We start from the raw sequence: 15,198 nt of genomic DNA, 5'->3' as shown, positions 1-15,198 counted from the left end.
GGGAGTCTCGGGGCTCAGAAGCCAATGCTCCTAGGCTCCTGGCTTCCTATACATACACGAAGCTCAGAGCTGCAGCAACCTGCCCAACGGGCTGTCAAGTTGCCCATCAGCCTGCATTCCTATGACTCTTCCACTCTACATTCAACCAGCTACCAAGCCTGCTCAGATTTTCACAAAACAAAGAGTCCAAGTAACTTTCTGGAAATCAACATCTGTCTGGGCAGGAGCAAGACTCTTGACACATACGACCTCCCTAGCCTGAGGGCATCCTGTTTATGTCTAGATACAGAACTACACAATTTCATAATTATGGGTGTGATCCAAAGGACATCCAAGACAGCGGGAGAATTCCTGTTACCTCCAGTTGCCTTTGGGCCAGCAAGCTCCACCTACAACACTTTGCAGTATTTACTACATATTGCAAAATCAATTGCAATCATGATAAATTCCATACAAAACCTTAGCTCGGAAGTATTTACTTATGTGGCAGGGCTTTTTACTAGTCAAGTTGATATTTTTCTCTTCCAGTAGCTGAATGTGGCAGATGGTTTGATTCAGTGTGGCTACAGAAAGAGCCAAGGCAATTCTGGGGCCATGTGTGCAAAGCTTTCACACCAGGGCTCAAGAACAGAATCACTCTCCCTCTGCTGTAACATTCAACATCTGCCTCTGCTTGAAGAGCACTGACAAAATGATGGAGAACGTAGCAAAGAACAAACATCAAGCAATTATTGGAATGCCTTCTACAGAGGCAGGTCACCCGGACTTAGTGGCCAGGTAAGCTCTTTCTGTGTGTAGCTCTCAGTTCATGGGGGCACAGAAGAGGGGTTTTGTTAACTTGGCCTCTTATTCCTTTGCATTACCTGGAACATGGTTTACAGGTGTGTGCTTTAATGAACATGAAATGCCTTATGGTCACATCCCTCCAAAGTATCTCTGAACATACTTATCCCAAGGACACCAAGACAGAAAGGTAATGGTTAAGGCACAGTGAGTCTTTCTTATCCTCAGGTAAAAAATAGCAGATGAACTCCAAATCTTGCTTCTGTCCACATGTGACACAGGAATGATGATAGTTTTGATTGAAGTGACGTATTTTTCCATAGGCTATTGTGCACTTTTGGAAACACACAAACAAGAACTCCATTTTTATCTATCACTACGCTACTACGTCTTCTGCCAAGTATTATGGCGCTGCCTACATATTTCACTATAGTTCACATAGATCAGCAATCCTAGATGTACCCTTCCTATCACTTATCAGACCCATTTTTTTTTTTTAAATTCTCTAGCATGCAGTCTGAAATGGGACCAAACTCCTTGTTGCTACAAGCCAGTCCAGCCACACATGCCGATTCACAGAGGTCATTTATATACGGTTTGTCACAGATACACAAATTTGATCAGTTTTGGTTATTTTTGCCTGTAAGCAGAGGTATCGTAACATTCAGTTAACCCAGATTTCCCACATTAGATTTCTTGATTAGGCAACCAGGCTACAGACCTTTGCTTGCTTAACTGCAAGAGGCACCACTCTCTTTTCAAGGGCTTACAGTAAATCATTGGTACAGCCTTCATTCATTTTCACTTCACCACCATTGTGTGAATTGGCCTACAACGCTGACATTCCTCCTGTCTAAACGTGCTTTCCCCCTCTATTTTCTTTGTTCTGCTTCCCGACGTTTTTATTTTCTGGGTCACACCCCATTCCACTGCATATTTTGAACAAAGCAATAAAAGTACTCACATAAAACCTCTGCAAGAAATGGACCCATTGCTTTCATCAGTGAGCTCTCCTCATGTTTGATTGTTTCGTTCTGAATAGCTGGAATATGTTTTAAGGCATAAAAGTGCATTGTTTCATATGCTCAGGAAAGTCGGCGATGATGGCTAGATCTCAGCCAGCGTTGGAAATACAGTACCTCTGTAACAAGTTGTCAATCTCAATTAAGACATCAACATGTCAAATTAAGAAGGTACTGCTGCACAGCCTATTGTTGAACTGTATGTCAGGTGAAATAAGCACTAATTATACACTTAGTCAAATATGTCTGTTCAATATTACTTCAAAACTAAGGTCACTGAGTTATTGTGAAGTGGTAGTTTACACTATTTTGGATCCCACCAAATGGCAGGTGGCCATACAAATATGCAACTCAGCATGTTCTGCTTGGTCCCCACAGCTGTGCTGCCAATCAGTTAAGGATGGCTGCAAGTAAATGCTAATTAGCTTCTGTTGATCTGCATATACCAGCAGCCTCCCAGGATTCCCATTTTGATATGCAAGATTGCCAGTTGGGTATGTGATTGAATTAAGAACCAGAGAAGATTTTATCTTCCATGCAGGAAAATGTGGGTCTGAATCCCCAGCAGAGACAGTTATCGCTCTGATTTATGTTTGGCAGTGCCTGTCATTGGAGTGGTAGCAAAGGCTCAGTGCTAGAGGGTGCTACCTCCCTTCTTTTGAAGGAGAAAGAGCCTCCTTGTTAATAGCAAACACTCACCATCTGGGGTCCGACCCACTCCTGGCTTTTACATTTGCTATGCTTCCGCATGTTTGCTTCCCCACTCAGGGTCCAGCAGATGCTCTTCTGTAGGTTGACTGGTCCTCAAAAAATAAAATATGAGAAAAAGAGAGAGAAAGAAAATTCAAGAGCAGAAAGATTTGGAATTGATGGCGCTTTTTTTGCTGGTTTTGGATTTTTTTCCCATTGGTAGGATTGCAGGAGGCAAAAAATAAAAACCAACCAAACAAAAAGATATTTACCAAAGTTGTCAATAGCCCATTAGTAGCTGGCTGGTTACATTTGCAAGGACTGCTTAAGAAAGAAGTGGCTGGAAAGTTGCACTTCTGGGAGCGGAGTGTTTAGATATTGCACCTGTACTTCATAAGGGAAAAAATATGATCTCATTATGTAAACATTACAATAACAATTTTCAGAAATTTTGCTTGGCTCGGCTATTAGTGAGTGCTGGTTCCCTGTAGTGAGGAAACAATATTTCTCAGAAACTGCTCACCGCATATGATAGCAAAATAAAATGTCTCATCTTTGTGATTTTTCTCTTTACAGTTTGATCAGACATTGGAAGAAAAATGATTATTTAATTATCCTGCCAAGTTTCTGTAGGTTGTTATCATATTGTTTCTTGACTTGAAAATAAGTCAAAAAAGGTTGGCTTCAAACTGATGGAACTGTATGCTGCCACAAAATACTGGGAAACTGTTCTTCCGTAGGGATTTCAAGGTATCTTCTTTTTTAAATGATGCCGTTCTTCCATTCATAAAGCTTGTCAGCACTCTGCTGTGAGATACCTGAGTGCATGTGCACTAATCCAGTTAGACCAGTTCAGTAAAGTCTATAGGAGAAATGAATAGGTAAAATTTCACTGCCAATTTCAGTAACATATTTAATGTACAAAAGCCTGACACAGGGATCACAATCACTGTTTTAAAAGGTACTTGTGTACTCTAAAACAGTTGCAGTTGAAAACACCATCCTCTTCTAAAAGACATAAAAAATAAATAGATGGATTAAGATGCAACACTTAAACAAGTCCCCAGTATTTTTTTCATTGCTCTATTTATTTAGTTGTAATGAATAAAACAAAAAAAATGGGGAAAATGTGTTTAAAAGTAAGAAACAACTGCCAAGAATTTTAAGTCAAACAAGATTTGCTATCCCTTTTACTCCATGTACAATTATAAATGCAAAAAGAGTCTTGGGCCCAATTGTGCAAATAGCTTACAATCATATATGTATTTTATATATATGTGTGTGTATATATATGTATCTGTGAGATGAAAACCAAGCTTCGGTATTGGGAGAAATAGAATCTTAGGTATGATTCCATCAGCTGAGAATTCATCCTAGGGAGAAAAAGAACCTCTTATGTTCTTTTGTGTTACAGGGATACTTTTAAGAAAGTGGTATTATTTATAAATGAAACTGAGCACCATTAAAGCCTGCTAAGCCCATGCTTTTAGCCAGGTCAGTTTTTAATTGGGTATGCATTATCACTCTATCTATGGCCACAATTAAACAATGCAATGAAGCACATTGTTAACTTTAAGCATCCTTGAAGTCAATGAGACGCGTGCTTTGTTGAATTAGGGCTTTAGGCTTCTTGGGGTATTAAAAGAATATATCATATTTCTCTCTATTATGTGAACTGCAGGGACCGGACGGTTTGGGAGGTGTTTCGTTTTAACTTTTTGCAATGACATTGTAAGTGTCAGAGTCAAGAGTAGGATTAAATTTTGCCCTGCAGATGCTGAAGGTCAGAGCTACTCTTTGCTATCCTGGGAACATCTGACTTTCTGCAAAATGGATTACTTTAGCATGAGTATTTTCATGTGGTACTACAGTGGAGCAGCATGTTTGAAACAGAAAATATGAGAACACATGCTCAGCTCATAGAGTAATCAAAATATGTATCTTTGTCCCCAAATACATATGGGCAAGAGTACCTTCAAGCCCTAACATATTGCACAAGCCCCAAGATACTCAGAAACTAACATCGAGAAAGTATAAGCCAGAAAATGTCACTAAAAACACAAATTAATCTATTTTTATACTTTTTTGTCATTTTACCATTGACACATTTCATAAGAAGGTTTTGAATTGCTCTGTGGCCCTTGTTTGTCAGATCACAGAGTTAACGTCACTCGTCCCAGCTTGGCCAAAACAGACAAGGACTTTCCAGTCCAGGAAGGAGGCTGGGAGAGAGGAATAAATATTGCGCTGCGTAAAATCTAAACCAGTGCAAAAAAAGAAATAAGCAAACCCTGTTTACATTTCTCACAAGACCACAGTTAAAGACACTTAAAGAAGTTATCAGGGAGGCAGTTTAAAATAAATATAATAAATAAAAAAAAATTATTTACTATATATATGTGATAGATGAAGTAGAGGCGACAAAAGGTTGTAAAAAGTACTTGGGGTGGACATGCTATGAAACTCATAAAAATTCTTTGTTGTTAAATAACACTAAATCTACGCACAAAGAGACCAGCTTAGGCTGTTATATTGTGGAATAAATGATCTATTCAACCATTCTTTTATATGAAGTGAACTGCTGAAATAGTAGTGAATACTGCTTTGTAGAAGGACTAAACAGAGAAAAGATGTATTCAAACAATGTATCATTCCTTACACCAAAATAATAAAAGTTGCTTGTCTACCCATCTAACATTCACACTTCAGTTTTCTCTGTAAATAAGTGGATTCCCCTAACAAGGTAGAGTCTGATTTTCACTCTTGGCTTACTCCACAAAAAGAAATACCTGAAAGTGACAGTTAAAGTATCAACAGAAAAATTCCCTATCATAACAACTGTTAGCTCTTGGACTGTCTTTCATAGGAAGTAACAGCTGTTTCTTTTGAGTTCTTACAGTACTGATAGTTTAATTTTAGGACAAAATCTTGCCTCAGCAGTGAGGAGTGAATGGAGGACAAAGACTCCCATGTACAAGCAGTTTTCATGGTGGAAACACTGACAATTGAAAACAGAAGAACTAGAAGGGAAAAGCCTTAAAATGACAGCATAAATCTGAACAATCTTAACCAAACCACATCAAAGCTAAAAACTATTCAAATTAATTTCTCAGGAGGTTGGACTAGATAACTTTCAAGCAGGAACCTGCTTCATTTTATGCATATGAAGTAATACCTGGTTCCAGGGTGAATGAAGTAAAGGATGGGGTTGCAAAGCTCTTGTAATACCATTCCTGAGGTTGCTTTAGTATCTCAAGAGCTCTACGCAGGCAATATGTGACATTTGCTCTTGTCAAAGTGACCAGAAATAGGTCATTTGATAGCATGCCAAATAAATACTCTGATTTGCACCCAAATATATGTTCCAATCTTACTTCTTTTAATTTTATGTTTTCCATGGGTTTCAGCTCTTAAAACTGACCAGTTGAGACCCCAACTTCTTTGAAAGCTTGTAGGAAGTTTAGTCCACAGCCACACATCTCTCACTGAGAACAATGAGGGAGGACACTCAGCTTGACAGCTAGGGTGTAAAACTCCCATTCTTTCCTTAAACGCAAAAATGATGAAAACATTTATTATGAAACATATTTTCCATTACTGTATTGTAGAATGTAAACAAGTTCTCATGACATATGGGGCCATGTGTTTCCTTAAAGAGGTGTTATGTATGTCAGAAGCAGCATATGTACCGTGTGATACAGCTACCACCATGGTAAGCATTTGTTATTGCCTAGCGAACAGGTGCATAAAATCCCCATGTAAACAGATGTCATAGCTGCACTGACATCTCTTGCTCGTGTCTACTCCTGCAGGAAAATGAGGGGGTTTGTTTCCCCCTCTTGGGTGTTTAATGTGGATGGCCTCGACTTGTGCATTTGCATCTTCCCGCTTTCACGTATGTGTCTCCTCCTTGATTGCACAGTGGCTTTTAGAAGGAAAAAAATCACCCAGAGAAGAACAGTTTCCTCTAAGAGACTCCACAATAATGCTCTTTCCAGAAGTCTCCATACAGTGGACAGGCACATCCAGTTCCATAAAGAAACTGACTCAAGAGTCCTGAAAGGCACAACCAGATTTTCTCTTGATTTGTCTCTTAGCGCCTAGAAGAAAACTTTTCCCAGTGAAAAAAAAGATTATTAAAAAACATGGATGATTCAAGTGGACCCCATTAGAAAAACTCAAAACATATGGAAACACTGAGAGGATGTCTGACCACCCCACTTTAAAGTCTCAATTTGCAAGGTGATGCTCGCAGGTGGACATGACTGGGTGGGACACAACAGGTCTCACTGGGAGTCTTTGCATGGCCAAGGGCCTGTGCAGATGGAGCCACCCCAAACTCACCCTGCTCACATGAGAAAATTGTCTTTCCCAGCAAGCAATCTCAGTTACCTTCATGTCTCATGACCTCCCAGTGCCATTAGATTTACATGCCTTACAGAGTGCAACAATTCTTGGGTTGCTTTGGTGAGAATGACAGAATCTTGCAGAACCATTTGTACTAACTCCTTTAAAAGACTCCTAAGTCACAGAAGCAATGAACATAAACATGTAATTTCCTATTATCAAACATATGCACTCAAATCAGATAAGTCTCAAAACTTAAGTGTCATATAGCTTCACAGAAACAGGTAGGGACTTATGCACCAGATCTGGCTCTTTCCTCCTCACACCTTCTTTTTAAACAGAGATATTTGCCAGAACTTTTCAATGTAAGCCAAGGTTGTGGCTCTCTGCTGCTCTCAGACGTGGTCAGATTTGTGCTTGTCCTTGCCTGGTACATATTAAAATAATAATTTTTCCTCCCTTTTACCCTTCCAGAGCAAAGTAGTCTGTTTTCGCTCACGTACTAAATTTTTAATGCATTTTTCATTTTCAATTCCTTTAGCACAGTTTCTGTGGTTGTCTTTGCCTTCCTTTCTTCCCCACTCCCCTTAGCTATGGTTTGTTGCACAAAAGAAAAAGCCATTCTCACAAAATTATGCAAAAAAGACAGTATATTATGATCATGATTCTGGGCCTGACCCAAAGCCCACTGGAGACAAAGCTACTCTTTGCATTTAATTCAACAGGCTTTGGATCGGTCACCCCCTCAACAGAACTCTTGCAGTATATATCATTTAAGTTATTAACTGTGGCAGGCTTCTTTCCAGTGAAATGCAGTATGGGTGGCACCAGCTCACCTACTGCAGACACCACAAAAAAATGTGTATGATAAATCTGAGCATGCTTACCACCTTATTTACAGCAATTTCTGGTAGCGCAGCCAGGCTAACCAATGTCCGTAAATCCTGGCTAAAGGGTGTGAACTGGTTAGGAAAGTGCCAGCCTGCAGGAGCTGGTGTGTGCACCAGAAACAGCATGGGTTCAAGGCACAGCCCTGCTCAGATAACCTGGCTGAGGACATACCGTATTTTAGCTTCCCTGAGGTTTTTATGAGTTGGTAATGACAAACCACAGTGGAGCAGGAACCTGTCCTTTAAAGAAGATGTCCTGCAAGCCCTGGGCTGCTAGCAGAGAGGAGCTGATGCAGTGAAAGGAGTGGAATGAATGTCAAGGAGATAGAAAGTAAATCTGCTGGGGACCACCTGGGAGAAATGGCCTGAGAGGAGGAACTTGCCGTTCTATGAGGAGGTATGCATAGAGGAAGGAAAGCAAAAAAGGGGGAGTCTGAACATAACCAGAAGGAGGTACTGAAAAACTCCCTTTATCCAGAAGCAAGGATGCAACTTGCCCCACTGCTTTAAGCAAACCCACTTAACATCATCATAAATCCGAGCCAGAACGCTTCTCAAACAGGGAATGCCTGAGGCTCAAGGTAGGTCAGAGCAGCAGAGAGCAAACTTTCCCAATGCCTTCAACGGCCCCCGCAGAAGACATCAAAACTTAATCAACTCGGTCACGTGTTCAGAGATGCCAGGAATTAACAAGTTGCTCCGTGCCAGTGCAGAGGCATTAACTGATGGCACATGTATTAGCACTCCACACCCCATCATCCGCAGAGACCTCGGTGGGATGCACCCATATGGGCAAGAGGCACTGCTCTGCCAGCTGCTCTCAGCTCAGGGCTTAAACTGTGCTGAGGGGGGGAAGGGGATGGTGGTACCCTCGGTCAGGAACAGACTTCAGGCTTTGCAACAATCCTCCCACCTCTAACAAGTCCTGCATCTCCTACATTAACACTACCCAGGCAACTGCATCGGCCAGCCCAGAGCCCTCCCAGCTCTCCAGGCAAGTGTGAGAAAATCCTCCCGTTCTCATTTTATACTCACATAAAATCGTAGTGCTGGAAAAAAAAAAAATCTGAAAATCTTGCCTTCTTGCAAAAAGATGCACAGGATTTAAGAAAGCTGAATTAAAGGGACTCAGAACACATAGATCAAAGGACCGCCCTTTTCACAGCAGTAGCTCAGGACATGGAAGATACAGTTTCATGTTCTTGGACTGCCAGACATACTCTTACCTGGTCCTGATCAAGATATTTCACCACATCACTCCCAACCTGTGAAGCGGAGCAACAGCACTTCTAAGGGGTAGTGCACCATGCTGCACAGTTAGCATCATCAACTCCACAGACTGCCAGCAAGCATTGCTGGTTTGGTTACAGGTGTAGGGCTAGAGGTGGCAGAAAGGTCTCTTCCCTGGCCGGGGGTGTCTGATCCAGCCCTAGCCTTCAGTCATCTCTCATTTATGGAAACACATCCCTGATTTTATTTTCCAGGAACATCCCTCAGCCAAGGACTGACCTGATCTGACACAGCTGAGCTGGGGATCAGATGAGAACACAGCCTCAAGCCAGCGGTACAACAGCAGCCTGTAGCAGGATCCGTGTACACTCTGGGACTGGGGAAACATCCTCCTTTCTCCCCTGCTTCCTTGTGTTGCCTTTCCAACACGCTGAGCACTACTGCAACAGAGAGAAAACACAATCTGCTGGGTTACGATGATATTTAAATTTCAATTGTTTAAATACCATTAAAAGATGCTTTACAGCCATTTCCAAAGGAAGTTTTCCACGGTCCCCATTTCTGAGCAAAGCAGAAAGTTACTTTTCAAGTCTGAGCGCAAAAGAGAAAAATAACCATCACATCTATACAACCCCATCTTTCTCCTTGTTCCCTGATCACTTCATGAAGTGCAAACAAAACCATCTTTAACTGATACCAGGAAATCCATACAAGAGTCTTTTAAAACAATACTTTTTAGATTTGTATCAAACCTGAATGCAAGATCTAAAATTCATATTAAAAATTCCCCTCTGCACTGCCTCTTTGAATTTGCACATCCTTCCTGAGCTGTCCTGGTCTCTCTGGGAACATTTTCATTATGAAAAATTGATTCCTCCATTTTTCTTTGTGGCAGGAAAAATATTCAGAAATCCAGTGGCTGGAACAAATGAAGGGATTTATCCCAAGATCAGTTGTTTTCCATCTCTCCTTTCAACCAGTAATGAGCAACAGGATTGGGACAGGCAGATGCAGAGCATAAGGGGACTTTTAACCCAACATTCAGCTAGATACTAAGGCAGCACAAAGGAGAGAAGACATTCTTTCAGAGAGGAGTGAAATAACTTCCGGTCACAGCACTGACTCAGTTTTTACACTTCAAGATATGGATAACATAATTGCAAACTTCTATTAGGATTACTAAATAAAACTACTAAATTAATGCCAGGCTTCTTTTTTGATCCAGAAATTGTATCCTAGAATGGGAATTTTTAGGACAGGGGTTTTGTTATATATACCTCTGATTGCCCCTTAGGGTCTTTAGGGAAGACACAGTAGAAATAATAGCAAAAATACAGATAAATCAGAAAGTAGACTATCTGAAAATTCTTTTGCCATTATAAAGCAAAAAAGTAAATGGGATAAATAGTGAAATGTGTTAGATAATGTAAAATCCATAAACTAAAAATTTTTGGGGAAGGTGGAAGCATGGAAAGCTAGATATCCTCCCTGTTATTTAAGAGCTGGGGGGAATGAAAGCATTATGATGTATGCTAACCGTGATGTCTCATGGTCTGTTAAAGGGTAGATCAATTAAAATGTAGTTCTAGGGTCCAGATTTTATCTTCCTCCATTGTTACTGGTGTTTGTTTTCATAAAGCCTTGACTTGCTACATAATGGCACTTATGATCAGGGTCCCCTGAGAAATTCAATTCCTCTATTTTATTTTTAGTTTTCTCTGGTGGTTAATTTCTGAAGACATATTTCAACCTTTCAGTTTTTAGCATATATCACATTTCACATGGAATGGGAAGCAAAAATGTATTACTTTTTGGGGGTCTTATTCCCCTGCCCCTGCCGTATATTTGACGCAATCATTTCTTTTCCAGCTGAGCAGCATTACTGTGGGGTTTTGCTGTGTTGCCACAGTTCCTAGCCTGGTAGGGCTGAGACGCCACAGGTCAGACTGCTGACAGCTTCGCTGACCGCGAGAGTACTTCACAGCACTTCTCCCAAACAGTGAACGATCAGTATCCCTGTATTTCACAGTACCAACATTACCCAGCTAGGTTCAACTGGGATACATTGACAACAAACTGGAGAAAGCGTGTTCTGCTTCAGTTTTTTGATGGTTGATTTGCACCCCATGCTGTGATGAAGTGCTGGATGCTGATACACATCAAATCAAGCATCTCAGAGGTAAAGCTGCATGACAGCTTAAAAAAAAAAAAAAGGAGGAGAAATAAAAGAGAAATAAGTGATCCTTCATTTCCAAGGACTTCCGTATCTTATCTTTACAGAAGATTGCTACAGCTAGCTCAATTATTACTTTCCTGGGATGTCTTGTTTGTTTCTACCAGACGGAAGTAATATAAAATTATGTAAATCAGCTTTCTTGAAGTAAAGAATCATGGACCAGTCAATAATGTTTATGCATTAAGAAAGGGCAGCTCCTCCTGGAAGAAATAACACAGGGAGCCGATCATAAGTAAACATTTCTAAACAGACAAAGGGCTGGTCCCTGCAGCACAATATATTATCATATTTCCACATAATTAGTTTGTTTTCCACTTGAAATCAGAAAACGATTCGACGTTGCATTCTGTGCCTCAGGATGGTGCATACAGTACAATTCTCATGTGCAGGTTCATATGTTGAATAATTAGTAAGAATTAATCTGTTGAAATTAAAGTTTGGAATATTATAGAACTCATGAATAGTGCATGGAACAATCAAGTAAATTAAACCAGATACAGAATTTAAGAAGCCAGACAATAGCAGATGACTGCTGGCAATCTGTTTTTTAATCAGTGCATTACAAGCCAGAGGGATGAATAGTTACTGGCTTTGGAAAATAGTGTAAAATTTTAGCAGGCATAATAAAGAAGACTTACTAAGTAAGCACATTTTTATTATATTTGTGAAAGAAGCGCACTTCAAAAGGACATACTAACTTAGATGCCTACCTGCTCTCCAGGATGCTCAGATCAGAAAAGATTAGACTTATGAAGAGTCCTGCACTTTTGGTCTGCACGGCAAGTGCACGAAGGACTTCTGAGAGCTCCATCTCTTTCCATTTTAAAGTTGTATTTGCCTATCTGGAGCCAAAAATGTGTAAGTTTCTTTTTAGTTTCTTTGAAAGTAATGTTTGAGTTGCTATAAGTCTCAGACAGCATGAGTCCAGTGAAGTAATTTCTCATTTTATGAATTCAGAACAGTTATCCTTTAGGTCAGTTATTCTCTTTAAATCCATCTAACCATTATAAAGATATTTTTTTTTGCCTGCCTTACTGTAAAGAAAACAATGCTCACATCTTAAAAAAAATAAGAGCATTCAGATATCCTCTATAGACTAGGCTGATTCATGCTGAAACATATCTATTCCTTCCCTTGAAGAGAAAAGCTTTAAATCTACATGCACACTTGACTTTTTCTGTTCTGTATGATCCTGTTAAATTGGAAGAGGTTTCCAGATCTATTTGAAAAATGGCCACTACGGTTAGCTGAAACTTCAATCTTGAAAATGAATGAATGGAGCTGGTCCAGTACATTGGCTCTGGACCAGTCTTTAAAATACAGCAGAACAATGAATAACTGAATTCACAGCCAGCTGGTATCATAGTTGGGCAGTGAAAGTGTCAAAATATTAGTGACTTTTTTACATTTGTCAAAATCATTGCCAATATGGGAAGCATGGGCAGCTTGCAAATGTGAATCTTACACCAAAATAGTTTTAAAATCTTGCCTTAAGAATGTGAGTGCAGTTCCTGGTTTTATATCACCCATCACAGGAGAGGCGGAAGAGAATAAAATATCTTTTACTTAGAAGATAAAAGCTATTATTGATTTATCATCAAACATCAACTACTAATGTGGTTGAGTGGTGCTATATGCCCTGCAGTAATAATGGATCAACCAGCATTTCTCTTGTCTTATTTTCTGGAGTCGAGTAAGTCCATTCAGTCATTCCTAGAACATAGCATGTAAGGTCTCCACGCAGAGCAAGTATAAAATTTATATCTGTATATACATACACACGCATAACTCACACAATGTAAAGGAGAAGGAAACAGAGTTTGGCCATGTTTCAGTTACAGGAGAGAAAAAGAAAAATAAACATATGTTAGTGGTGTCTGACACATCTTTCTGCTCCAATAATTTGAAAAATGTTTGTTTTATTTTTAAACCAAAATTTTGCTGGCATTCACTGGATGCTGCAGTTGAGAGACTTTCACTCTTTTTGAAAGAAATACACATCTACATGACCGAGTTACTCCACTGCAGCGGAACAGAAAGTCCCTGTGCTTGTGCACCGAGCTTATTCTCCGGCAAGCTGCTGGAGACTTTTCAGTGCCTACTGTCCACTTGCTATGTACTTCCTTACCCTCACTGACACAGATCTGTTCAGGTGTCAGGACTTCAAAGGGGCTACATAAATTATCCTTCCCATGATGATGTACATGGCAACCTAGGACCATTCAAACCAGGACCCGTCTATCGCTGAACTTGATGGATTTTTACAGAGGGTTTTGGAGACCTGAATCTGCTGACAATTTATTGATGATCTTTAAAGGCCTGATGCACAAAATATGTGGACAATTAACTCCTATGACCAGTTAAATTAGCATCTATGGAAGCAATCACTGAGCTAATGAACTTGTGAACTGCAGCACTCCATCATGTGCAGATAGATTTGTGGAAGAACAGTGCAAAACTCCCACTGATGCATTTCAGCCAGAAATCAAATCATATCATAACTTTAAAAGAACAGGACTTATCTCCTTTTTTTTTTTCATTAAAAAAGGACTGATTTCAAAAGCAAACAAGCATACCTCTACGCAGGTGTATACTTTGTATAGGCAAATTCATTGCTGAGAGTAAAGGTTTTTACTCTTTCTGCACCCAAGTATCTAATATATTCCTCTTTTTCCGCTCTTTGGAATTCATTAGTTAAACAAATTGTCTCTTTATGTTCCCTTATTAGTTTTATACTGAAAAACAGAAACCTCTGCTATTTTCCCCTGCTCCTCTGCAATGTTCTTATTTCAGCTAAGTAAGGTTTGAGCTGGAAAGTTTCCCTAAGAAGATTTTCATTTCTCATCTTGTCTGATGCAAAGTAAAGAGTATGCCAAGTGCCACTGACCTTAACTCTCCTGAATCAAAAATATCTGATGTGATATATAGAAAACTTTGATGTGTAGATATGCTAATCAGCAGAGAAATGTCAAATTTGCATACATTTCAAGTGACCCAACAATATTTACCTTAGAGCTAAGTTTCATATTTTTCTGACAATTGCAGCATTGAACAAGTGACTCATTTAGCATATCTAAGCAGCATTATGTCACAGGGATTTACCTCAGAGTTGTTTAAAAGCATCAAAAAGATGAACATCACTGTCTGAAATTAACAACAAGCCTAATTTGATTTGACAAATGATGTTGATTTAGATAGGGTCACTAGCTATTGAAGATGCGGAGGACAAATAGTGCCTTGAAGCCTTGATAAAACTGAATATTTAAACAGTTCATTATGCAAATTTGCCCTCTACCTGTCAGTAGTGACTAAAGAATAGGGTTAGAGTGCTGGAGAGGCTCTGTGCTAAGGAGACAACTAGTATACATGTACCTGGCTCCTCTTAAAAACCCAACTCCTTAGACATTTACAAAGTGGATGCGTACCAGGACTGTCCTCGCCAGGTTTGGCAGTGACAAACCAGACAAGGGCTTGAGTCTGAAAACTTTCAGCATCAGTGCTGAAAGCTTAACTTTACCAAGAGAGCAGGCAGACACAGACATTCACCTATCACATATTCAAGGCCTCATTCTCCAAGCCTTTCCCACAAGATGAGCCTCCTGGGAGCCCAGTGGAATTCCATGGAGCTACCTGCATAAACATTGCTGCTGCTCAGGACGAGGATGCTGGATAGGAGCCCTCTGGTGTAACCAGTCTTAGAGATAGGCTCCCATCCGTAACAGCCTGTGAACCAAGAAGGTCCAGATTGCTTTACAACTGTGTGCAACGCCTACAACATATGCCTTCATCATCACTCCCAACATCACTTGGCCAACTGGTATCCGTTAGCAGCAGAAAGACAAAATCTTGTCCAAGATAAGCCTTTGGGTTTTGAAAAAATACCTTGAGATATTATTACCCATTCAGAATAGAGGGCTTTAACTCTTGAGGGTCTATTCTAAAAAAAGTAAGCATACTTAACTGCATCAACTTTGTTGCACTGAAGGAATGAAATGTGTAG

At 40.0% G+C, this 15,198-nt stretch overlaps 1 protein-coding gene across 1 annotated transcript in view; it reads right to left on the bottom strand.

Moving 5' to 3' along the window:
* Window positions 1-15,198, bottom strand: part of LOC308071767 (FRAS1-related extracellular matrix protein 1-like) — a 172,272-nt gene that overhangs the window by 108,423 nt on the left and 48,651 nt on the right. The window contains 1 exon segment of the mRNA XM_080407695.1: window positions 1-15,198. This exon segment is cut by the window's left edge and continues 17,978 nt beyond it; it is cut by the window's right edge and continues 48,651 nt beyond it. The gene's annotated coding sequence lies outside the window, so the exon portion shown is untranslated.

This window comes from Falco punctatus (assembly GCF_963210335.1).
Source record: "Falco punctatus genome assembly, chromosome: 11".
In the NCBI taxonomy this organism is placed as follows: domain Eukaryota; kingdom Metazoa; phylum Chordata; class Aves; order Falconiformes; family Falconidae; genus Falco; species Falco punctatus.
Note: the sequence above shows the minus strand (reverse complement) of the source record. Positions and strands in the feature narration are given on the sequence as shown.